General features: G+C 49.9%; 1 pseudogene; it reads right to left on the bottom strand.

The window, feature by feature from the left end:
* Positions 1-2,868: 2,868 nt before the first annotated feature.
* Positions 2,869-27,831, bottom strand: part of LOC135506554 (nocturnin-like) — a 32,129-nt pseudogene continuing 7,166 nt past the window's right edge.

The raw sequence follows: 27,831 nt of genomic DNA, 5'->3' as shown, positions 1-27,831 counted from the left end.
AGTTCTAGGTTCCATCAGGAACATGTGTAGACAGAGTACAGTAGCTCCTGTAATCAGAGTTCTAGGTTCCATCAGGAACATGTGTGTAGACGGAGTACAGTAGCTCCTGTAATCAGAGTTCTAGGTTCCATCAGGAACATGTGTAGACAGAGTACAGTAGCTCCTGTAATCAGAGTTCTAGGTTCCATCAGGAACACACAGCAGACGTCACTGTCGTAGTTCATGTCCACATTTCACATGCTGGTGATAAGTGTAGTTCCACAGCTTACCACCAGGGGACATTGGATGGCATTCCAACTGGTGAGGTAGGAAGTGATTTAGAATGTGTAGAACACCACACAGAGGCAGAGAAGAAGGGCACATTATTTTATTGCACATAGGCTGACAGTTTGAATATAAACTACTGTCCTGGGACTGATGCTCATGGACTGGACATAAGTGGGTCAGTTGGTAGTACGTGGCACCATGCCAGCGATATGGTTTAGTTTCCTACTGGGGCCACCCATACAATGTATAGACACACTACTGGAAGTGTGTTTTGGATAAAATACACCTAGATACTGTTTATATTACAGATGAAATGTACCGTAGGGGTACGTTCAGATAGCATATTTCCATTTAGAACAAACGCTCATCTCTGACATACAATAAGGAATCACGTTGGCTCTATTTAGTGGTATTTCTATATGCAACGTTGTTGTACTCCACATGGCCCTGGTACAAGTATCAGTAGGCATTAATGACTGACCAGTATTAGACCAGAAAAGGATATATATACACACACACACACACACACACACACACACACACAGTAAGAGCAAGATCCCCCTCTGCAGTTGAGGAAATGCTGTGCTGATGAACATTACAAAACATGTTTAACACATATTCAGACAGATTCCTTTTAAAATGTAATACTTTTTCATCAATCTACACCCACAATACCCCGCAATGACAAAGCAAAAACAGGTTAAGACATTTTTACAAATTTAAAAGTATTTCCATATGTATTCAAATTCAGTACTTTGTTGAAGCGATTACAGCCTCAAATGTTCTTGAGTATGACGCTACAAGCTGGTCACACCTGTATTTGGGAAGCGTCGCTGCACAGATATTTTCAGGTCTTTCCAAAGATGTCCGATCAGGATCAAGTCCGGGCTCTGGCTGGACCACTCAAGGACAGAGACTTGTCCCGAAGCCACTCCTGCGTTGTTTTGGCTGTGTGCTTAGGATCATTGTCGTGTTGAAGGTGAACCTTCGCCCCCAGTCTGAGGTCATGTGTGCTCTGGAGCAGGTTCATCGAGGATCCGTCTGTACTTTCTGTTAATCTTTGCCTCCATCCTGACTAGTCTCCCTGCCACTGGAAAACATCTCCACAGCCTGACGCCGCCACCACCATGCTTCACCGTAGGGATGGTGCAAGGTTTCCTCCAGACATGACACTTGGCATTCATGCTAAAGAGCTCAATCTTGGTCAGAGTCCTTTAGGCAAACTCCAAGCAGTCTATCATGTGCCTTTTACTGAGGAGTGGCTTCCCGCCTGGTCACTCTACCATAAAGGCCTGATTGGTGGAGTGCTGCAGAGATGATTGTCCTCTGGAAGGTTCTCCAATCTCCACAGAGGAACTCTGGCGCTCTGTCAGAGTGACCATCAGGTTCTTGGTCACCTCCCCAACCAAGGCCCTTCTCCCCCGATTGCTTAGTTTGGCCGGGTGGTCAGCTCTTGGCGGTCAGCAGCCGGGCAGTCAGCTCTTGGAAGAGTCTTGGTGGTTCCAAACTTCTTCCATTTAAGAATAATGGAGGCCACTGTTTACTTTGGAACCTGCAATGCTGCAGAAATGTTTTGGTTCCCGTCCCCAGATCTGTGCCTCGACACAATCCTGTCTCGGAGCTCTACGGACAATTCCATTGTCATGCACTGTCAACTGCGGGACCTTTATATAGACAGGTGTGAGCCTTTCCAAATCATGTCCAATCAATTGAATTTACCACAGGTGGACTACAATCAAATTGTAGAAACATCTAAAGGATGATCAATGGAAACAGGATGCAGCTGAGCTCAATTTCAAGGCCCATAGCAAAGTATTGCTAAAAATTTCTAAAAACCTGTTTTTGCTTTGTCCATTGTGAAGATTGATGAAAAACATTAATTTAATCCATTTTAGAATGAGGCTGTAATGTAACAACATTTTGAAGAAAGTCAAGGTGTCTGAATACTTCCCAAAATGCACTGTAATACTTCAGAATATTCAGTTAACTCCTAGTTAGCCGGCTAACCCCTTGATCCTGCTCTGTAGGATTACCCTCTTGAACTGAAGCAGCCAAGGACCAGTAGAGTTGAATAGTAGCAGGTAGGGTGCAATCAGTGTCAGAGGTATAACAACAGCACCTCTACTGGAGACAGGAACCATAGAGTCCAGTTTCAGCAGTCTGTCCAGTCCATCACAGTGTCAGAGGTACAACAACAGCACCTCTACTGGAGACAGGAACCATAGAGCCCAGTTTCAGCAGTCTGTCCAGTCCATTCAGTGTTTTAGAGGTCGACAACATTACCTCTACTGGAACAGGAACCATAGAGCCCAGTTTCACACCAAGCGGGTAGTTTCCTCCACCTACTTCCCATAGAGCCCAGTTTCAGCAGTCTGTCCAGTCCATCACAGTGTCAGAGGTACAACAACAGCACCTCTACTGTAGACAAAAACCATAGAGGGTTTCACAGTCTGTCCAGTCCATTCCTCTCGTTCCCTTCATTCAGTGTTTTAAATCCATTACTTCTGAAAAGTAAGCTCTGTTCCCTCCATTCCCTCCTCCTGTTCTCCAGTTCATACCCCAGAGATGGGTTCGGACTCAGGGGGACAGTGGCGCTCTGTTCCCTCCATTCCTCGTTCTGTTCCCTCCATCCCTCGTTCTGTTCTGTTCCCTCCATCCCTCGTTCTGTTCCCTCCATCCCTCGAATTGTCAATCAAGTGTCCACGCGATCCTCTTCACTCCTCCTGCTGCTTTTTAAAGCTGAAGTCACACACCAGCGAGAGGTGATCGGAGGGGTAGTTGTACGACGGAAGCCTGTTGGGGCCAATCTGTTCCTCTGTAGGCATATCCAACACGGCGTCCACACTGAAAGCTTCTCTAGAGTACCAGATATAATCCAACGTGGTGCAACACTCTCCCGTCGGCCGGATCTTCCACGTGGTATAGGCCGGTTCTGAAAGCCCGTCCCGGCTTAACCTTTTATAGGCCGAGTCCAGGATCAGCGGTGACGAGGCGAAACGCTGGTAGACGTCCTCGGAAGGCACAGCGTTGAAGTCGCCGCAGACGAGGAGAGGGGTGTCTTGGGCGACGCCTATGGGACCCGAAGGACCCCCCGGTGATTGGGTGAGGTTGGCGAGGTTCCGGAGAAGGTCGGAACCCTGGGCACTACGGAGACATTCCCAGCCGCTTCGGGCTTTGAGGTGCGTCACGGCAACACACAGCCGCCGGCCTGTCACCCTGCAACGCAGCGTCGTGACGACCGCCACCTGTAGGGAAGACAAATGCATAAAACAGTTAAGGTTTTACGTTCCAGTCTGTATTTTTTTTAACAATCTACACAAACAGTGGCTGTCCAGGAGGAGGGTTGACCTCTGACCTCTCTTGCCTGTTATAAAATAGGATCCTGTCGGAATCCTTAATTCCTTGAGGTAATCGACGTGCTTGGAAATCGGAGTTTCCATCCTATTACGGTCGGACGTTGTCAGACCAGTGATTTACTTCAGGAAGAAAGGACGGTTCAACTCGTAGTTTTACAAACCTGGTTGGTGGCTGTTAAAAGGGCACAGAGCCGGACATTCACACTGTCCACCAAGTCCAACCGGGCTTCATCGTAGAACAGAGCACACCCATCCGGACCGTTGTTGCCCTCCACATCCAAACACGGAGACCGGGGCTTGGGGCAGAAGTTGCCGCGGTAACCCAGGCTGGCCAGGATTGGCTGGAAGGTGTCGTAGTAGTGGTCGACTTCCTGTAGACACAGGATGTGAGGTCGGTAGGTGAGGATCTCTTCTAGGATGAGGTATTTACGCTCCGCCCAGTTCAGGGCTTCCAGGGGACAGTTGACGAAACTGTCCATGCCTTCACCTAGAGCTGGAGGGAGAGAGTTCATCTGTCAGTCCATCCATCTCACTGTCCTCGATGCCAATTAAAATGAGCAATAAAATATACCATTTAATAACCCTGAATGAGATGAAACGTTCATGACAATTTTTGCTAAAGAAAGGCTACAATTGAAAAAACAACATTTACCTTGAGCCAATATGTTCCACTGCATAACTCTGATGGTCCTCTGGGTGGCATCGTTGTCCACTTCCTCCCTGTCCACCTCTCCCTCCCCGGGGCAGATGAAGGCTCTGAGGAGGCGAGGAGGCCTGTCCCGTAGAGCCTCCTCACACTCCCTCAGCAGCCCCAGGGGGTGCCCCCCCGGGGGAGAGTGACACCCCTGGGAGGGGTGCTGGGGGTCCTGGTGATGAGCCAGTGGGGTGGTAGTGGTGCTGACTAGGGTCTGGGCCAGGGGGTGGTGCTGGTGCTGACTAGGGTCTGGGCCAGGGGGGTGGTAGTGGTGCTGGTGCTGACTAGGGTCTGGGCCAGGGGGGTGGTAGTGGTGCTGGTGCTGACTAGGGTCTGGGCCAGCGGGGTGGTAGTGGTGCTGACTAGGGTCTGGGCCAGGGAGCTGTAGAGTCTACTGGCACCACTGCCCATTGGACAGACTGGAGAGAGACAGAGAGAGGGTGTAGGGAGACAGAAAACATTGTAGGAGTTGAGTTACAACAATAACATGATATTTCACAGGACACTTTAATCCCAAACTATTTTAACCACAACGCTCAGTGATCCCCACAACAGAACCACACAAAGGGCCAACAAGGGTAGCCCGAGGTTGATTCCATCCCAGAAATAGGTGTCAGTCTCTAGGGAGAAGTCCTGCGAACCCTGGGCCTCACTCCCCACGTGCCTGGGTCCTCACACTGTAACAGGGTGTTGTACTGATCCATGTCTACTGCTGTAGCAACACCAGCTTTTCCCTACACACTGATCTTAGGGCAGTTTTACCTCCAGCCCTTTATGGTTAAGGATTTGGGGAAGCTGATCCTAGATCTGTGCTTAAGGGTGACATTTATCCTCTCTCTCTCTCTCTCAATGCAGGGAGGATCCGACTAACCTAATCCCCTTGGTCAATCAGGAGTAAGTTCAAAGGTGAGATTGGGGTTGTTGCCAGGTGAAGGGGTAAAGGTCACCTATTGACTCGTCATTTGACTTGGAACATAGAACACGTTGACAACCTATGACTTTGTTTTCGCCCCAGAAAGTGTTTTTCATAGAAAACTGACTATCGGAACGGTGTGTGTTTTTCATAGAAAACTATCTGAATAGGACATCTATGGGTGGACTATCGGAACGGTGTGTGGTGGTTCAGTTCATGTGCAGATACAGAAAGACTGCTTGTTAGCTGGTTCTGGCTGATGTGTCCCGGGACAACAGTAGCTCTGTGTGCTATGAGTGAGTGTGTCTCATCTCTGGTTTCAGACAGTCAGTGTATGTGTGTCCCCTTCCTCCATAGTGTGTGTCTCCTTCCTCCATAGTGTGTGTCCTTCCTCCATAGTGTGTGTCTCCTTCCTCCATAGTGTGTCCTCCATAGTGTGTGTGTGTGTCTCCTTCCTCCATAGTGTGTGTCTCCTTCCTCCATAGTGTGTGTCTCCTTCCTCCATAGTGTGTGTCTCCTTCCTCCATAGTGTGTGTCTCCTTCCTCCATAGTGTGTGTCTCCTTCTTCCATAGTGTGTGTCTCCTTCTCCATAGTGTGTGTCTCCTGCCTCCATAGTGTGTGTCTCCTGCCTCCATAGTGTGTGTCTCCTGCCTCCATAGTGTGTGTCTCCTTCCTCCATAGTGTGTGTCCTCCATAGTGTGTGTCTCCTCTCCATAGTGCCTCCATAGTGTGTGTCTCCTTCCTCCATAGTGTGTGTGTCTCCTCCATAGTGTGTGTCTCCTCCTCCATAGTGTGTGTCCTCCATAGTGTGTCTCCTCCTCCATAGTGAGTGTCCTCCCATAGTGTGTGTCTCCTTCCTCCATAGTGTGTGTCCTCCATAGTGTGTGTCTCCTTCCTCCATAGTGTGTGTCTCCTTCCTCCATAGTGTGTGTCTCCTTCCTCCATAGTGTGTCTCCTTCCTCCATAGTGTGTGTCTCCTTCCTCCATCCTCCTTATAGTGTGTGTCTCCTTCCTCCATAGTGTGTCTCCTTCCTCCATAGTGTGTGTCTCCTTCCTCCATAGTGTGTGTCTCCTTCCTCCATAGTGTGTGTCTCCTTCCTCCATAGTGTGTGTCTCCTTCCTCCATAGTGTGTGTCTCCTTCCTCCATAGTGTGTGTCTCCTTCCTCCATAGTGTGTGTGTCTCCTTCTCCATAGTGTGTGTGTCTCATAGTGTGTGTGTCTCCTCTTCCATAGTGTGTGTGTGTGTGTCTCCTTCTCCATCCATAGTGTGTGTCTCCTTCCTCCATAGTGTGTGTCCTTCCCATAGTGTGTGTCTCCTCCATAGTCCTCCATAGTGTGTCTCCTTCCTCCATAGTGTGTGTCTCCTTCCTCCATAGTGTGTCTCCTTCCTCCATAGTGTGTGTCTCCTTCCTCCATAGTGTGTCTCCTCTCCTTCCTCCATAGTGTGTGTCTCCTTCCTCCATAGTGTGTGTCTCCTTCCTCCATAGTGTGTGTCTCCTTCCTCCATAGTGTGTGTGTGTCTCCTTCCTCCATAGTGTGTGTGTCTCCTTCCTCCATAGTGTGTGTGTCTCCTTCCTCCATAGTGTGTGTCTCCTTCCTCCATAGTGTGTGTGTCTCCTTCCTCCATAGTGTGTGTGTGTCTCCTTCCTCCCATAGTGTGTGTCTCCTTCCTCCATAGTGTGTGTCTCCTTCCTCCATAGTGTGTCTCCTTCCTCCATAGTGTGTGTCTCCTTCCTCCATAGTGTGTGTCTCCTTCCTCCATAGTGTGTGTCTCCTTCCTCCATAGTGTGTGTCTCCTTCCTCCATAGTGTGTGTCCTTCCTCCATAGTGTGTGTCTCCTTCCTCCATAGTGTGTGTCTCCTTCCTCCATAGTGTGTGTCTCCTGCCTCCATAGTGTGTGTCTCCTGCCTCCATAGTGTGTGTGTCTCCTTCCTCCATAGTGTGTGTGTCTCCTTCCTCCATAGTGTGTGTGTCTCCTTCCTCCATAGTGTGTCTCCTTCCTCCATAGTGTGTGTCTCCTTCCTCCATAGTGTGTGTCTCCTTCCTCCATAGTGTGTGTCTCCTTCCTCCATAGTGTGTGTCTCCTTCCTCCATAGTGTGTGTCCATAGTGTGTGTCTCCTTCCTCCATAGTGTGTCTCCTTCCTCCATAGTGTGTGTCTCCTTCCTCCATAGTGTGTCTCCTTCCTCCATTGTGTGTCTCCTTCCTCCATAGTGTGTGTCTCCTTCCTCCATAGTGTGTCTCCCTTCCTCCATAGTGTGTGTCTCCCTTCCTCCATGTGTGTCTCCTTCCTCCAGTGTGTGTCTCCTTCCTCCATAGTGTGTCTCCTGTGTGTGTCTCCTTCCTCCATAGTGTGTGTCTCCTTCCTCCATAGTGTGTGTCTCCTTCCTCCATAGTGTGTGTCTCCTTCCTCCATAGTGTGTGTCTCCTTCCTCCATAGTGTCTCCTTCCTCCATAGTGTTCCTCCATAGTGTGTGTCCCTTCCTCCATAGTGTGTGTCTCCTTCCTCCATAGTGTGTGTCTCCTTCCTTCCCATTCCTCCATAGTGTGTGTGTCTCCTTCCTCCATAGTGTGTCTCCTTCCTCCATAGTGTGTGTCTCCTTCCTCCATAGTGTGTGTGTCTCCTTCCTCCATAGTGTGTGTGTCCATAGTGTGTGTCCTTCCTCCATAGTGTGTGTCTCCTTCCTCCATAGTGTGTGTCTCCTTCCTCCATAGTGTGTGTGTCTCCTTCCTCCATAGTGTGTGTGTCTCCTTCCTCCATAGTGTGTGTGTCCTTCCTTCCTCCATAGTGTGTGTGTCTCCTTCCTCCATAGTGTGTGTGTCTCCTTCCTCCATAGTGTGTGTGTCTCCTTCCTCCATCCATAGTGTGTGTGTCTCCTTCCTCCATAGTGTGTGTCTCCTTCCTCCATAGTGTGTGTCTCCTTCCTCCATATAGTGTGTGTCTCCTTCCTCCATAGTGTGTGTCTCCTTCCTCCATAGTGTGTGTGTTCTTTTGGCTCTGTTTCGCTCCACTTTCAGTCGGTCAATGTGTGTGTGTTATTTATTTCCCTCCTGTCAGTTTGTGTGCCAGTTCCTCTTTACTCTCAACTAGTCACATGCACCAGTGACCCTACAGCCCAGTTTGTAGTGACTGTGTGTGTGTGAGCGCATGGACAACAGTATGCTGTGAGATAAACATGACTGTCAGCTGACTGCGTGTTCTTCTTTTTGCCTACTCTGGACACATGAACCAGTAAGGCTCAGTTTATAAAGGACTACATCTCCCAGCTCTCACATGACTCAGTTTATAAAGGACTACATCTCCCAGCTCTCACATGAACCAGTATGACTCAGTTTATAAAGGACTACATCTCCCAGCTGACATGAACCAATAAGGCTCAGTTTATAAAGGACTACATCTCCCAGATCTTACATGAACCAGTAAGGCTCAGTTTCTAAAGGACTACATCTCCCAGCTCTCACATGAACCAGTAAGACTCAGTTTATAAAGGACTACATCTCCCAGCTCTCACATGAACCAGTAAGGCTCAGTTTATAAAGGACTACATCTCCCAGCTCTCACATGAACCAGTAAGGCTCAGTTTCTAGTAGGACTACATCTCCCAGCTCTCACATGAACCAGTAAGACTCAGTTTATAAAGGACTACATCTCCCAGCTCTTATGAACCAGTAAGGCTCAGTTTATAAAGGACTACATCTCCCAGCTCTCACATGAACCAGTAAGACTCAGTTTAAAAAGGACTACATCTCCCAGCTCTCACATGAACCAGTAAGACTCAGTTTATAAAGGACTACATCTCCCAGCTCTCACATGAACCAATAAGGCTCAGTTTATAAAGGACTCCAGCTCTCACATGAACCAGTAAGGCTCAGTTTCTAGTAGGACTACAACTCCCAGCTCTCACATGAACCAGTAAGGCTCAGTTTATAAAGGACTACATCTCCTAGCTCTCACATGAACCAGTAAGGCTCAGTTTCTAAAAGTAGGACTACATCTCCCAGCTGTCTAGTCTTCATTGTTTCTAAATTCTAGTTGAACCTCTGATGGCCTTCAATTGAACTGGATTAGCCTACATTAGTATCTCAATACTGATCTAGGGTCAGTATGGTTATTAACCTCATGAAGGTAAAAGGTTATGTCAGGCGAAGGGTGATCTGATCCGAGATCTGGGAATGGTGAATCAACCCATATAAAAGAAGGTGATCTGATCCTAGATCTGTGAATGGTGAATCAACCCATATAAAAGAAGGTGATCTGATCCTAGATCTGTGAATGGTGAATCAACCCATATAAAAGAAGGGTGATCTGATCCTAGATCTGTGAATGGTGAATCAACCCATATAAAAGAAGGGTGATCTGATCCTAGATCTGTGAATGGGGAATCAACCCATATAAAAGAAGGGTGATCTGATCCTAGATCTGTGAATGGGGAATCAACCCATATAAAAGGAGAAGGGTGATCTGATCCTAGATCTATGAATGGTGAATCAACCCATATAAAAGAAGGTGATCTGATCCTAGATCTGTGAATGGTGAATCAACCCATATCACAACCGGTCGTGATCGTGAGTCCCATAGGGCAGAGCACAATTGGCCCAGTGTCGTCCAGCTTAAGGGAGGGTTTGGTCGGGGTAGGCTGTCATTGTAAAATAAGAATTTGTTCTTCACTGACTTGCTTAGTTAAATAAAAAAAAAATAATGTATGAGTAAATCAAAACCTACAACTATTAGGTAGGTTACTAAGCAACAGACCTTTTGTTGACATTACCACTAAAACCTAATCTCTGTGCCGAGACCAATAGCCATCCAGAAACAGTCAGTGGCCAGCAGTTTTACTATCTGCTGTTTGTTCTATTGCAAACTCCTGATTCCCATGGTCCTGAGGATCTCATACTGGCCCATAGGCCCTGACGATCTCATACTGGCCCATAGGCCCTGAGGATCTCATACTGGCCCTGAGGATCTCATACTGGCCCATAGGTCCTGAGGATCTCATACTGGCCCATATGTTCTGACGATCTCATACTGGCCCATAGGCCCTGACGATCTCATACTGGCCCATAGGTCCTGAGGATCTCATACTGGCCCATAGGCCCTGAGGATCTCATACTGGCCCATATGTCCTGAGGATCTCATACTGGCCCTGAGGATCTCATACTGGCCCATAGGCCCTGAGGATCTCATACTGGCCCTGAGGATCTCATACTGGCCCATAGGCCCTGAGGATCTCATACTGGCCCATAGGCCCTGAGGATCTCATACTGGCCCATAGGCCCTGAGGATCTCATACTGGCCCATAGGTCCTGAGATCTCATACTGGCCCTGAGGATCTCATACTGGCCCATAGGCCCTGAGGATCTCATACTGGCCCATAGGTCCTGAGGATCTCATACTGGCCCATAGGCCCTGAGGATCTCATACTGGCCCATAGGCCCTGACGATCTCATACTGGCCCATAGGCCCTGAGGATCTCATACTGGCCCATAGGCCCTGACGATCTCTACTGGCCCTGATGGCCCATAGGCCCTGAGGATCTCATACTGGCCCATAGGTCCTGAGGATCTCATACTGGCCCATAGGCCCTGAGATCTCATACTGGCCCATAGGCCCTGACGATCTCATAGGATCTCATACTGGCCCATAGGCCCTGAGGATCTCATACTGGCCCATAGGCCCTGAGGATCTCATACTGGCCCATAGGCCCTGAGGATCTCATACTGGCCCATAGGCCCTGAGGATCTCATACTGGCCCTGAGGATCTCATACTGGCCCATAGGCCCTGAGGATCTCATACTGGCCCATAGGCCCTGAGGATCTCATACTGGCCCATGGCCCTGAGGATCTCATACTGGCCCATAGGCCCTGAGGATCTCATACTGGCCCATAGGCCCTGAGGATCTCATACTGGCCCATAGGCCCTGAGGATCTCATACTGGCCCATAGGCCCTGAGGATCTCATACTGGCCCATCTCAGGCCCTGAGGATCTCATACTGGCCCATAGGCCCTGAGGATCTCATACTGGCCCATAGGCCCTGAGGATCTCATACTGGCCCATAGGCCCTGAGGATCTCATACTGGCCCATAGGCCCTGAGGATCTCATACTGGCCCATAGGCCCTGAGGATCTCATACTGGCCCATAGGCCCTGAGGATCTCATACTGGCCCATGGCCCTGAGGATCTCATACTGGCCCATAGGCCCTGAGGATCTCATACTGGCCCATAGGCCCTGAGGATCTCATACTGGCCCATAGGCCCTGAGGATCTCATACTGGCCCATAGGCCCTGAGGATCTCATACTGGCCCATAGGCCCTGAGGATCTCATACCGGCCCATAGGCCCTGAAGATCTCATACTGGCCCTGAGGATCTCATACTGGCCCATAGGTCCTGAGGATCTCATACTGGCCCATAGGCCCTGAGGATCTCATACTGGCCCATAGGCCCTGAGGATCTCATACTGGCCCATATGTCCTGAGGATCTCATACTGGCCCTGAGGATCTCATACTGGCCCATAGGCCCTGAGGATCTCATACTGGCCCATAGGCCCTGAGGATCTCATACTGGCCCATAGGCCCTGAGGATCTCATACTGGCCCATAGGCCCTGAGGATCTCATACTGGCCCATAGGCCCTGAGGATCTCATACTGGCCCATAGGCCCTGAGGATCTCATACTGGCCCATAGGCCCTGAGGATCTCATACTGGCCCATAGGCCCTGAGGATCTCATACTGGCCCATAGGCCCTGAGGATCTCATACTGGCCCATAGGCCCTGAGGATCTCATACTGGCCCATAGGCCCTGAGGATCTCATACCGGCCCATAGGCCCTGAAGATCTCATACTGGCCCTGAGGATCTCATACTGGCCCATAGGCCCTGAGGATCTCATACTGGCCCATAGGCCCTGAGGATCTCATACTGGCCCATAGGCCCTGAGGATCTCATACTGGCCCATAGGCCCTGAGGATCTCATACTGGCCCTGAGGATCTCATACTGGCCCATAGGCCCTGAGGATCTCATACTGGCCCATAGGCCCTGAGGATCTCATACTGGCCCATAGGCCCTGAGGATCTCATACTGGCCCATATGTCCTGACGATCTCATACTGGCCCATAGGTCCTGAGGATCTCATACTGGCCCATAGGCCCTGACGATCTCATACTGGCCCATAGGCCCTGAGGATCTCATACTGGCCCTGAGGATCTCATACTGGCCCATAGGCCCTGAGGATCTCATACTGGCCCATAGGCCCTGAGGATCTCATACTGGCCCATAGGCCCTGAGGATCTCATACTGGCCCATAGGCCCTGAGGATCTCATACTGGCCCATAGGCCCTGAGGATCTCATACTGGCCCATAGGCCCTGAGGATCTCATACTGGCCCATAGGCCCTGAGGATCTCATACTGGCCCATAGGCCCTACTGGCCCATAGGGCCCTGAGGATCTCATACTGGCCCATAGGCCCTGAGGATCTCATACTGGCCCTGAGGATCTCATACTGGCCCATAGGCCCTGAGGATCTCATACTGGCCCATAGGCCCTGAGGATCTCATACTGGCCCATAGGCCCTGAGGATCTCATACTGGCCCATAGGCCCTGAGGATCTCATACTGGCCCATAGGCCCTGAGGATCTCATACTGGCCCATAGGTCCTGAGGATCTCATACTGGCCCATAGGCCCTGAGGATCTCATACTGGCCCATAGGCCCTGAGGATCTCATACTGGCCCATAGGCCCTGAGGATCTCATACTGGCCCTGAGGATCTCATACTGGCCCATAGGCCCTGAGGATCTCATACTGGCCCATAGGCCCTGAGGATCTCATACTGGCCCATAGGCCCTGAGGATCTCATACTGGCCCATAGGCCCTGAGGATCTCATACTGGCCCATAGGCCCTGAGGATCTCATACTGGCCCATAGGCCCTGAGGATCTCATACTGGCCCATAGGCCCTGAGGATCTCATACTGGCCCATAGGCCCTGAGGATCTCATACTGGCCCATAGGCCCTGAGGATCTCATACTGGCCCATAGGCCCTGAGGATCTCATACTGGCCCATAGGCCCTGAGGATCTCATACTGGCCCATGGCCCTGAGGATCTCATACTGGCCCATAGGCCCTGAGGATCTCATACTGGCCCATAGGCCCTGAGGATCTCATACTGGCCCATAGGCCCTGAGGATCTCATACTGGCCCATAGGCCCTGAGGATCTCATACTGGCCCATAGGCCCTGAGGATCTCATACTGGCCCATAGGCCCTGATCTCATACTGGCCCATAGGCCCTGAAGATCTCATACTGGCCCTGAGGATCTCATACTGGCCCATAGGTCCTGAGGATCTCATACTGGCCCATAGGTCCTGAGGATCTCATACTGGCCCATAGGATCTCATACTGGCCCATAGGCCCTGAGGATCTCATACTGGCCCATAGGCCCTGAGGATCTCATACTGGCCCATAGGCCCTGAGGATCTCATACTGGCCCATAGGCCCTGAGGATCTCATACTGGCCCATAGGCCCTGAGGATCTCATACTGGCCCATAGGCCCTGAGGATCTCATACTGGCCCATAGGCCCTGAGGATCTCATACTGGCCCTGAGGATCTCATACTGGCCCATAGGCCCTGAGGATCTCATACTGGCCCATACTGGCCCATGAGGTCCTGGCCCATAGGTCCTGAGGATCTCATACTGGCTCTGAGGATCTCATACTGGCCCATAGGCCCTGAGGATCTCATACTGGCCCATAGGCCCTGAGGATCTCATACTGGCCCATAGGCCCTGAGGATCTCATACTGGCCCATAGGTCCTGAGGATCTAATACTGGCTCTGAGGATCTCATACTGGCCCATAGGCCCTGACGATCTCATACTGGCCCATATGTCCTGAGGATCTCATACTGGCCCATATGTCCTGACGATCTCATACTGGCCCATAGGATCTCATACTGGCCCATAGGCCCTGAGGATCTCATACTGGCCCATAGGCCCTGAGGATCTCATACTGGCCCATAGGTCCTGAGGATCTCATACTGGCCCATATGTCCTGACGATCTCATACTGGCCCATAGGATCTCATACTGGCCCATAGGCCCTGAGGATCTCATACTGGCCCATAGGCCCTGAGGATCTCATACTGGCCCATAGGCCCTGAGGATCTCATACTGGCCCATAGGCCCTGAGGATCTCATACTGGCCCATAGGCCCTGAGGATCTCATACTGGCCCTGAGGATCTCATACTGGCCCATAGGCCCTGAGGATCTCATACTGGCCCATAGGCCCTGAGGATCTCATACTGGCCCATAGGTCCTGAGGATCTCATACTGGCCCATATGTCCTGAGGATCTCATACTGGCCCATATGTCCTGACGATCTCATACTGGCCCATAGGATCTCATACTGGCCCATAGGCCCTGAGGATCTCATACTGGCCCATAGGCCCTGAGGATCTCATACTGGCCCATAGGCCCTGAGGATCTCATACTGGCCCATAGGCCCTGAAGATCTCATACTGGCCCATAGGCCCTGAGGATCTCATACTGGCCCATAGGTCCTGAGGATCTCATACTGGCTCTGAGGATCTCATACTGGCCCATAGGCCCTGAGGATCTCATACTGGCCCATAGGTCCTGAGGATCTCATACTGGCTCTGAGGATCTCATACTGGCCCATAGGCCCTGAGGATCTCATACTGGCCCATAGGCCCTGACGATCTCATACTGGCCCATATGTCCTGAGGATCTCATACTGGCCCATAGGTCCTGAGGACACACCACATGTCCCTATCTGTTGCTCTGAGACCAGGACATGGCTGTTTACCAGGGTGTGATGACCAGGTGCATGGTTTGAACCAGAGCTATGGTAACCAGGTCAGACACAGTGATGGGATAAAGGTTTTGCTCTTAAACAAATACTGCACGTTGGTCTACATTTTCAGTGTGTGTGTTGGTCGACCCCCAGTCTCTGACCCCCAGTCTCTGACCCCCAGTCTTTGACCCCCAGTCTTTGACCCCCAGTCTCTGACTCCCAGTCTCTGACCCCTAGTCTCTGACCCCTAGTCTCCGACAAATGAACCACATGCATCATTTGGATATTTATCAACAGGATCCCCAGTCTCTGACCCCCAGTCTCTGACTCCCAGTCTCTGACTCCCAGTCTCTGACTCCCAGTCTCTGACTCCCAGTCTCTGACCCCCAGTCTCTGACCCCCAGTCTCTGACCCCCAGTCTCTGACCCCCAGTCTCTACCTCCCAGTCTCTGACAAATGAACCACATGCATCATTTGGATATTTATCAACAGGATCCCCAGTCTCTGACTCCCAGTCTCTGACTCCCAGTCTCTGACCCCTAGTCTCTGACCCCTAGTCTCTGACCCCCAGTCTCTGACTCCCAGTCTCTGACTCCCAGTCTCTGACCCCTAGTCTCCGACAAATGAACCACATGCATCATTTGGATATTTATCAACAGGATCCCTAGTCTCTGACCCCTAGTCTCTGACCCCCAGTCTAAACACATCTGAATCACTACTGCACCTCGTTCTGAAGTCCCTCCATCTAAATGAATGGCAGCTCTGAAGACTCATCACAGAAAGACAACAGAGTTTACATACAGAGAGATGTCGCTAGCATCCCAGTCCCTTGGTTCACCTTAACAGTGACCAAGACAACTGTGTGCTTCTCAACCAACATAAACACCTCTGTTGACCCACTAGGGGCCCCTCGCAAAGTCTGACCTTATTGGGTGAAATAGAACACCCCTCCCCCAACAACTCCGCTCTCAACCAAACAAGGAACAGACTACAACTACAAGGAAAACATCACACGGCCTGTTCTACCCAAACATGAGGATCTCCACAACAATGTGAAGGAGCATTCATCTATTACATGACAACATCCAGGAGCTCATTCAGTCCAATAAACACCAGTGGTCCTTGCAGTGTACTGGTTGTTCCCCTTTTAAATCACTGTCAGACCATCCCCATCTGCAACGAGTCACCTCAGCCTGTCCCATTGCAACGACCAATATGAACCTGCCAACACAGGAGTTTAATAAAGATACCACAGTCATGCTCACCCATAGTTTCCATCATAGTCTCTTGCTTCCTTCCGCGTGTGTCTGACTGACGGTCTGGAGAAAGAACTGTCAGTAAAATGTTGCTCAACTTCTGATAACGGTCGATAAACACTTGGTGTCTTGTCGAGTGTGTGAGAGACTCAGTGTGTTTCTGAGTGAGCTCAATGTTCACTACACCTTATAACCCATAGGGAGGGGAGGGAGGGAGAACAGAGGGAGGGAGGGAGGAGGGAGGGAGAACAGAAAGAGGGAGGGAGAACAGAAAGAGGGAGGGAGAACAAAGAGGGGAGGGAGGGAGGGAGAACAGAAAGAGGGAGGGAGAACAAAGAGGGGAGGGAGGGAGAACAGAAAGAGGGAGGGAGAACAAAGAGGGGAGGGAGGGAGAACAGAAAGAGGGAAGGGAGGGAGAACAGAAAGAGGGAAGGGAGGGAACGGAGGGGGAGAGACATGAGGAGGGAGGGAGAACAGAAAGAGGGAAGGGAGGGAGGGAGTGAAGGAGAGGGAGAGAGATTAGGAGGGAGTGAGGGAGGGAAAGGAGGGGGAGAGAGAGATGAGTGAGGGATGGAAGGAGGGGGAGAGAGAGAGGAGGGAGTGAGGGAGGGAAGGAGGGGGAGAGAGAGAGATTAGGTGGGAGTGAGGGAGGGGGAGAGATGGTGAGGGAGTGAAGGAGGGGGAGAGAGAGATTAGGAGGGAGGGAAGGAGGGACGGAAGGGAGTGAGGGAGGGAAGGAGGGGGAGGGAAGGAGGGGGAGGGAGTGAGTGAGGGAGGGAAGGAGGGGGTGAAGGAGTGAGAGATGAGGAGGGGGTGAAGGAGTGAGAGATGAGGAGGGAGTGAAGGAGGGGGAGAGAGAGATTAGGAGGGAGTGAAGGAGGGGGAGAGAGAGATTAGGAGGGAGTGAAGGAGGGGGAGAGAGAGATTAGGAGGGAGTGAAGGAGGGGGAGAGAGAGAGATTAGGAGGGAGTGAAGGAGGAGGAGAGAGATGAGTGAGGGAGGGAAGGAGGGGGAGAGAGAGAGATGAGGAGGGAGGGAAGGAGGGGGAGAGAGAGAGATGAGGAAGGAGAGACGGAAGGGAGTGAGGGAGAGATGGAGGGAGGGAAGGAGGGACGGAAGGGAAGGAGGGGGAGCGAGAGAGAGAGATGAGGAGGGAGTGAGGGAGGGAAGGAGGGGGAGAGAGAGATGAGGAGGGAGGGAAGGAAGGGAGGGAAGGAGGGGGAGAGAGAGAGAGATAGATTAGGAGGGAGTGAGGGACTGAACGAGTGGGAGAGAGAGAGATGGTGAGGGAGGGGGAGAGAGTGAGAGATGAGGAGGGAGTGAGGGAGGGACGGAAGGGAGTGAGGGAGGGAAGGAGGGGGAGAGAGAGAGAGATAGATAGAGAGATTAGGAGGGAGTGAGGGAGGGAAGGAGGGAGAGAGAGAGGGAACAGAGGGGGAGAGAGAGAGAGATAGATAGATAGAGAGATTAGGAGGGAGTGAGGGAGGGAAGGAGGGAGAGAGAGAGATGAGGAGGGAGTGAGGGAGGGGGAGAGAGAGAGAGAGATTAGGAGGGAGTGAGGGAACAGAGGGGGGGAGAGAGAGAGAGATGAGGAGGGAGTGAGGGAACAGAGGGGGAGAGAGAGAGATAGATAGAGAGATGAGGAGGGAGTGAGGGAGGGGGAGAGAGAGAGAGATGAGGAGGGAGTGAGGGCAGCAGTCCATATGAGGCGTCACCACAGATCATGTGCTTGGGGACAGGATATAAAGCTACACAATCTCAACCTCTGATTCACCACACACAGGGTGTGTTCCTGTATAAACAGATGTAGAGAGGCAGGGTTATTTCACCACACAGGGTTTGTGGTTTGGTTCATGATAATAGAGTTAGTGGAATCAATGCCAGTCCTTGGCCAACAGCCACTTCAGCGTCACACACAGTTCCTCAATAGGTCCAGAGACAGAACGGTGACATGAGATGTCCACAGACCCGTTGTATCTGCTCATGTTCCAGACCACAGATGACGTAGGAAAAACACATTTATTCAACCATTTCAGAAATTACATTTTTCCACTTCATATTGTGTCACTGTCCTCTCCTCTCGTCTCCAACTGTCCTCTCGTCTCCAACTGTCCTCTCGTCTCCAACTGTCCTCTCGTCTCCAACTGTCCTCTCGTCTCCAACTGTCCTCTCATGTCCAACTGTCCTATCCTCTCCTATCATGCCTAACTGTCCTATCCTCTCCTATCATGTCTAACTGTCCTGTCATGTCCAACTGTCCTCCCCTCTCCTATCATGTCTAACTGTCCTCTCCTATCATGTCTCACTGTCCTATCATGTCTAACTGTCCTCTCCTATCATGTCTAACTGTCCTCTCCTATCATGTCTAACTGTCCTCTCCTCTCCTATCATGTCTAACTGTCCTCTCCTCTCCTATCATGTCTAACTGTCCTCTCCTCTCCTATCATGTCTATCTGTCCTATCATGTCCAACTGTCGTATCATGTCCAACTGTCCTCTCCTCTCCTAACTGTCCTCTCCTATCATGTCTAACTGTCCTATCATGTCCAACTGTCCTCTCCTATCATGTCCAACTGTCCTATCCTCTCCTAACTGTCCTCTCCTATCATGTCTAGCTGTCCTCTCATGTCCAACTCTCCTCTCGTGTCGTGTCCAACTCTCCTCTCCTCTCGTGTCCAACTCTCCTCTCGTGTCCTCTCCTCTCGTGTCCTCTCCTCTCGTGTCCTATCGTGTCACTGTCCTCTCCTCTCGTCTCCAACTGTCCTCTCCTCTCATGTCCAACTGTCCTATCATGTCCAACTGTCCTATCATGTCCAACTGTCCTATCATGTCCAACTGTCCTATCCTCTCCTATCATGTCCAACTGTCCTATCATGTCCAACTGTCCTATCCTCTCCTATCATGTCCAACTGTCCTATCCTCTCCTATCATGTCCAACTGTCCTATCCTCTCCTATCATGTCCAACTGTCCTATCATGTCCAACTGTCCTATCATGTCCAACTGTCCTATCCTCTCCTATCATGTCCAACTGTCCTATCATGTCCAACTGTCCTATCATGTCTAACTGTCCTATCCTCTCCTATCATGTCCAACTGTCCTATCCTCTCCTATCATGTCCAACTGTCCTATCATGTCCAACTGTCCTATCATGTCCAACTGTCCTATCATGTCCAACTGTCCTATCCTCTCCTATCATGTCCAACTGTCCTATCCTCTCCTATCATGTCCAACTGTCCTATCCTCTCCTATCATGTCCAACTGTCCTATCCTCTCCTATCATGTCCAACTGTCCTATCCTCTCCTATCATGTCCAACTGTCCTATCATGTCCAACTGTCCTATCATGTCCAACTGTCCTATCATGTCCAACTGTCCTATCATGTCCAACTGTCCTATCCTCTCCTATCATGTCCAACTGTCCTATCCTCTCCTATCATGTCCAACTGTCCTATCCTCTCCTATCATGTCCAACTGTCCTATCCTCTCCTATCATGTCCAACTGTCCTATCCTCTCCTATCATGTCCAACTGTCCTATCCTCTCCTATCATGTCCAACTGTCCTATCCTCTCCTATCATGTCCAACTGTCCTATCCTCTCCTATCATGTCCAACTGTCCTATCATGTCCAACTGTCCTATCATGTCCAACTGTCCTATCATGTCCAACTGTCCTATCCTCTCCTATCATGTCCAACTGTCCTATCCTCTCCTATCATGTCCAACTGTCCTATCATGTCCAACTGTCGTATCCTCTCCTATCATGTCCAACTGTCCTATCCTCTCCTATCATGTCCAACTGTCCTATCCTCTCCTATCATGTCCAACTGTCCTATCCTCTCCTATCATGTCCAACTGTCCTATCCTCTCCTATCATGTCCAACTGTCCTATCATGTCCAACTGTCCTATCCTCTCCTATCATGTCCAACTGTCCTATCCTCTCCTATCATGTCCAACTGTCCTATCCTCTCCTATCATGTCCAACTGTCCTATCCTCTCCTATCATGTCCAACTGTCCTATCATGTCTAACTGTCCTATCCTCTCCTATCATGTCCAACTGTCCTATCATGTCCAACTGTCCTATCCTCTCCTATCATGTCCAACTGTCCTATCCTCTCCTATCATGTCCAACTGTCCTATCATGTCCAACTGTCCTATCGTGTCCAACTGTCCTATCATGTCCAACTGTCCTATCATGTCCAACTGTCCTATCCTCTCTCTGTTTGTGTGAATGTGCGCGTGAGCATGTTTGTGTGAATGTGCGCGTGAGCGTGTGTGTGAATGTGCGCGTGAGCGTGTTTGTGTGAATGTGAGCGTGTTTGTGTGAATGTGAGCGTGTTTGTGTGAATGTGCGCGTGAGCGTGTTTGTGTGAATGTGCGCGTGAGCGTGTTTGTGTGAATGTGAGCATGTTTGTGTGAATGTGCGCGAGAGCGTGTTTGTGTGAATGTGAGCGTGTTTGTGTGAATGTGCGCGTGAGCGCGTTTGTGTGAATGTGCGCTTGAGCGCGTTTGTGTGAATGTGCGCGTGAGCGCGTTTGTGTGAATGTGCGCGAGAGCGTGTTTGTGTGACTGTGCGCGAGAGCGTGTTTGTGTGACTGTGCGCGAGAGCGTGTTTGTGTGACTGTGCGCGAGAGTATGTGTGAGTGCGTGTGTGTGAGTGCGTGTGTGAGAGTGTGTGTGCGTGTGAGTGTGTGCGTGTGAGCATGTTTGTGTGAGTGTGTGCGTGTGAGCATGTTTGTGTGAGTGTGTGCGTGTGAGCATGTTTGTGTGAGTGTGCGTGTGAGCATGTTTGTGTGAGTGTGCGTGTGAGCATGTTTGTGTGAGTGTGCGTGTGCGCATGTTTGTGTGCGTGTGAGCATGTTTGTGTGAGTGTGCGTGTGAGCATGTTTGTGTGAGTGTGCGTGTGAGCATGTTTGTGTGAGTGTGCGTGTGAGCATGTTTGTGTGAGTGTGCGTGAGCATGTTTGTGTGAGTGTGCGTGAGCATGTTTGTGTGAGTGTGCGTGAGCATGTGTGTGTGAATGTGCGTGAGCATGTTTGTGTGAATGTGTGTGAGTATGTTTGTGTGAATGTGTGTGAGTATGTTTGTGTGAATGTGTGTAAGTATGTTTGTGTGAATGTGTGTGAATGTGTGTGTGAAAAGCCAGTATAAAATGAATAGTTTTGTTCAACAGACCAGCGCTCTCGTGAATAAACCTGATTGACTATTTGTCGCTCTGCTTTGCTTTATCTTGGTCAGGTCACAGTTGTAAATGAGAACTTGTTCTCAACCGACCTACCTGGTTAAATAAAGGTATTTTTGTTTTATTTTTTAAAAATATCGTTGCTGTTTGAAAATACAATCTACACAGGACCTTCTAAACAGCAGGTTTCAGCTTGCCGGGTGACATCACCAGGCAGTATAAGTTAATAGACCAATAACAAAAGAGTTCCATACCTCTCTGCCAATAAAAAGGTAGTATTCAAGTTAGATATCCCTCCCATTAGCTCCTCCCCCCAATTAGGTCACTCACTCAGAACGCTCCCAGGCAGTCTTAGCAATACTCCTGCTTGAGACATTTCTTTTAGGAAAAAAAACTGTTTGTTTTTGACCATTTTAATGGAAAACTATTACAGTAAGGAACTTAACTGTTAGCCAGAAAGGATTTGATATGAGAATGATAACAGCTTCATTGGGCCTTTAAGTCCAGTACTGGGTTTAATATGTGTCTGGGTAACCAGCGCAGAGTGTATAGGGCTCGGGATTGATTTGGGACTGGGCAGCTGTGTTCAGGATATGACCAATAACCACATTGACCTACTTCAATGACTGTCTGGATTTGATCATTTGTGTACATGATGTAGTTTTTCAGATGTCATGTGTTAACGGAGAGAAGATCAGAGCGGTAGGGAGGTAGGTAGGTAGAGACAGACAGACAGACAGGACAGAGAAGGATCGATCAGAGCAGTAGGTAGGTAGGTAGGTAAAGACAGAGAGAGGATAGATCAGAGCAGTAGACAGACAGACAGAGAGACAGACAGACAGACAGACAGACGGGCATATCAGACAGACAGACAGACGGGCATATCAGACAGACAGACAGACGGGCATATCAGACAGACAGACAGACAGACGGGCATATCAGACAGACAGACAGACAGACAGACGGGCATATCAGACAGACGGGCATATCAGACAGACGGGCATATCAGACAGACGGGCATATCAGACAGACGGGCATATCAGACAGACGGGCATATCAGACAGACGGGCATATCAGACAGACGGGCATATCAGACAGACGGGCATATCAGACAGACGGGCATATCAGACAGACGGGCATATCAGACAGACGGGCATATCAGACAGACGGGCATATCAGACAGACGGGCATATCAGACAGACAGACAGACAGACGGGCATATCAGACAGACAGACAGACAGACAGATGGGCATATCAGACAGACGGGCATATCAGACAGACGGGCATATCAGACAGACAGACAGACAGACGGGCATATCAGACAGACAGACAGACGGGCATATCAGACAGACAGACAGACAGACGGGCATATCAGACAGACGGGAATATCAGACAGACGGGCATATCAGACAGACAGACAGACAGACGGGCATATCAGACAGACAGACAGACAGACGGGCATATCAGACAGACGGGAATATCAGACAGACGGGCATATCAGACAGACGGGCATATCAGACAGACGGGCATATCAGACAGACAGACGGGCATATCAGACAGACAGACGGGCATATCAGACAGACGGGCATATCAGACAGACAGACAGACAGACGGGCATATCAGACAGACAGACGGGCATATCAGACAGACAGACGGGCATATCAGACAGACAGACGGGCATATCAGACAGACAGACGGGCATATCAGACAGACGGGCATATCAGACAGACAGACGGGCATATCAGACAGACAGACGGGCATATCAGACAGACGGGCATATCAGACAGACGGGCATATCAGACAGACGGGCATATCAGACAGACGGGCATATCAGACAGACGGGCATATCAGACAGACGGGCATATCAGACAGACGGGCATATCAGACAGACGGGCATATCAGACAGACGGGCATATCAGACAGACGGGCATATCAGACAGACGGGCATATCAGACAGACGGGCATATCAGACAGACGGGCATATCAGACAGACAGACAGACGGGCATAACAGACAGACGGGCATATCAGACAGACGGGCATATCAGACAGACGGGCATATCAGACAGACGGGCATATCAGACAGACGGGCATATCAGACAGACGGGCATATCAGACAGACGGGCATATCAGACAGACGGGCATATCAGACAGACGGGCATATCAGACAGACGGGCATATCAGACAGACAGACAGACGGGCATATCAGACAGACGGGCATATCAGACAGACAGACGGGCATAACAGACAGACAGACGGGCATATCAGACAGACAGACGGGCATATCAGACAGACAGACGGGCATATCAGACAGACGGGCATATCAGACAGACAGACAGACGGGCGTATCAGACAGACAGACGGGCGTATCAGACAGACAGACGGGCATATCAGACAGACAGACGGGCATATCAGACAGACAGACGGGCATATCAGACAGACAGACGGGCATATCAGACAGACAGACAGACAGACAGGCATATCAGACAGACGGGCATATCAGACAGACAGACAGACAGACAGACAGGCATATCAGACAGACGGGCATATCAGACAGACAGACAGACGGGCATATCAGACAGACAGACAGACAGACGGGCATATCAGACAGACAGACAGGCATATCAGACAGACGGGCATATCAGACAGACAGACAGACGGGCATATCAGACAGACAGACAGACGGGCATATCAGACAGACAGACAGACGGGCATATCAGACAGACAGACGGGCATATCAGACAGACAGACAGACGGGCATATCAGACAGACAGACAGACGGGCATATCAGACAGACAGACAGACGGGCATATCAGACAGACAGACGGGCATATCAGACAGACAGACGGGCATATCAGACAGACGGGCATATCAGATTAGACAGACGGTGTGAGAAGGATAGATCAGACAGACAGAGAGACAGAGAGACAGACAGACAGAGAGAGAGAGAGAAGGATAGATCAGAGCAGTAGACAGACAGAGAGAGAGAGGATAGATCAGACAGACAGACAGGACAGACCAGAGTAGACAGACGGTGTGAGAAGGATAGATCAGAGCAGCAGAGGGGATGGAACACGGTACACTGCCAGGGTGGAAATGTCAATGTGTCACGCACGGATAAAGTGACACTGTCTGAGTGAACATCTCTCTGAGACGGTGTGTGTGTGTGTACTGTGTGTGTGTACGGTGTGTACGGTGTGTGTGTGCTGTGTACTGTGTGTACTGTGTGTACTGTGTGTACGGTGTGTACTGTGTGTACGGTGTGTACTGTGTGTACGGTGTGTACTGTGTGTACTGTGTGTACTGTGTGTACTGTGTGTACGGTGTGTACGGTGTGTACGGTGTGTGCGGTGTGTGCGGTGTGTGCGTCAGAGAGAGTACATACCTGTGTGTCCTTCACTCAAATGCCAGACAACTTTCCACTGGCTTACCTGCTCATGTCATTTCTATACCACTTGGCCCTAATATTAGAAATTAATAGACCAATTAACTCATATATATATATATATACATACACACAACCAGTTGAAGTGGGAAGTTTACATACACCTTAGCCAAATACATTTAAACTCCGTTTTTCACAATTCCTGACATTTAATCCTGTAAAAAGTCTTAGGTCATTTAGAATCACCACTTTAAGAATGTGACATGTCAGAATAATAGCAGAGAGAATTATTTATTTCAGCTTGTAATTCTTTCATCACATTCCCAGTGGGTCAGAAGTTTACATACACTCAATTAGTAGTTGGTAGCGTTGCCTTTAAATTGTTTAACTTGGGTCAAACTTTTAGGTAGGCTTCCACAAGCTTCCCACAATAAGTTGGGTGCATTTTGGCTCATTCCTTCTGACAGAGCTGGTGTAACTGAGTCAGGTTTGTAGGCCTCCTTTCTCGCACAGGCATTTTCCATTCTGCCCACATATTTTTGATAGGATTGAGGTCAGGGCTTTGTGATGGCCAATCCAATACATTAATTAAGTCATTTTGCCACAACTTTGGAAGTATGGTCATTGTCCATTTGGAAGACCCATTTGCGACCAAGCTTTAACTTCCTGGCTGATGTCTTGAGATGTTGCTTCAATATATCCACATAATTTTCCTACCTCATGATGCCAACTATTTTGTGAGGTGCAACATTCCCTCCTGCAGCAGCACCCCCACAACATGATGCTGCAACCCCCACAACATGATGCTGCCACCCCCACAACATGATGCTGCCACCCCCACAACATGATGCTGCCACCCCCACAACATGATGCTGCCACCCCCACAACATGATGCTGCCACCCCCGTGCTTCACGGTTGGGATGGTTTTCTTCAGCTTGCAAGAATCCCCCTTTTTCCTCTAGATACAACTACACCCATCTATACCACTAGGACCTAGATATAACTAGACTAGACCCACCTATACCACTAGGACCTAGATATAACTAGACCCATCTATACCACTAGGCTACACCCATCTATACCACTAGGACCTAGATATAACTGGACCTATCTAACGAGACTACACCCATCTATACCACTAGGACCTAGATATAACTAGACCCATCTATACCACCAGACTACACCCATCTATACCACTAGGCTACACCCATCTATACCACTAGGCTACACCCATCTATACCACCAGACTACACCCATCTATACCACTAGGACCTAGATATAACTAGACCCATCTATACCACTAGACTACACCCATCTATACCATTAGACTACACCCATCTATACCACTAGACTACACCCATCTATACCACTAGACTACACCCATCTATACCACTAGACTACACCCATCTATACAACTAGACTATAGATATAAATACACCCATCTATACCACTAGGACTTAGATATAACTAGACTAGACTCATCTATACCACTAGACTACACCCATCTATACAACTAGGACCTAGATATAACTAGACTACACCCATCTATACCACTAGACTACACCCATCTATACAACTAGACTAGACCCATCTATACAACTAGACTATAGATATAAATACACCCATCTATACCACTAGGACTTAGATATAACTAGACTAGACTCATCTATACCACTAGACTACACCCATCTATACCACTAGGCCCTAGATATAACTAGACTAGACCCATCTATACCACTAGACCCATCTATACCACTAGACCCTAGATATAGCTAGACTACACCACTAGACCCTAGATATAGCTAGACTACACCACTAGACCCTAGATATAGCTAGACTAGACCCATCTACACCACTAGACCCTAGATATAGCTAGACTACACCACTAGACCCTAGATATAGCTAGACTAGACCCTAGATATAGCTAGACTAGACCTATCTATACCACTAGACCCTAGATATAGCTGGACTAGACCCTTAGGACCAAACATTGGCTGGCTATATAAATGAAGGTTAACACTGATACTGCTTGACTGCCCACACAGAACTCAATGTTTTTTTGTAATGACACGTGACAGATACTCAACAGTTCCCAAAGCCACTCTACAATCATACAACCGAGAGGTCGTAGCAGGTCCGTCCATCTCACACCAGGTCTCATCGCTACAGAGAACAGGATGTCATTTTAAGAAGGACGTCTAAGCTGTTCCATCCATTGTCTACAAAACATTCCGGCTACGCTGCAGAATTCCAGAATAGAACACCGCTGGGAATGTGTTCTGAAATCAAACACACACCACCACTCTACAATACAGCTTTCCAAAACATAACCTCTTCAGATGTGTTTAAACACAGCTAATCCTCTACTATATTACAGACCAGCTGCCTCAGATACACAGATGTGGTGAGCCATCGCCTAGTTCTGGTTAAACAGGCAGGCTTGAACAGGCCTGGTACTAGCTGGGAGGGAACCATATGTTCTGATTACTCAACTGTTACATAGCCCTCTATAAAAGGACCAGAGCCAACAGGAGGCTGGGTGTCAACCCAGTAACGCAGCTGGCAGGTCTCTACTGGAGAGCGGTGAGGGACGGGCCCAGTAACGCAGCTGGCAGGTCTCTACTGGAGCGCAGTGAGGGACGGACCCAGTAACGCAGCTAGCAGGTCTCTACTGGAGCGCGGTGAGGGACGGGCCCAGTAACCCAGCTGGCAGGTCTCTACTGGAGCGCGGTGAGGGACGGGCCCAGTAACGCAGCTAGCAGGTCTCTACTGGAGCACGGTGAGGGACGGACCCAGTAACGCAGCTAGCAGGTCTCTACTGGAGCGAGGTGAGGGACGGGCCCAGTAACGCAGCTAGCAGGTCTCTACTGGAGCGCGGTGAGGGACGGACCCAGTAACGCAGCTGGCAGGTCTCTACTGGAGCGAGGTGAGGGACGGGCCCAGTAACGCAGCTAGCAGGTCTCTACTGGGAT

The sequence above is a fragment of the Oncorhynchus masou genome, chromosome 20 (assembly GCF_036934945.1).
Source record: "Oncorhynchus masou masou isolate Uvic2021 chromosome 20, UVic_Omas_1.1, whole genome shotgun sequence".
Classification (NCBI taxonomy): domain Eukaryota; kingdom Metazoa; phylum Chordata; class Actinopteri; order Salmoniformes; family Salmonidae; genus Oncorhynchus; species Oncorhynchus masou.
Note: the sequence above shows the minus strand (reverse complement) of the source record. Positions and strands in the feature narration are given on the sequence as shown.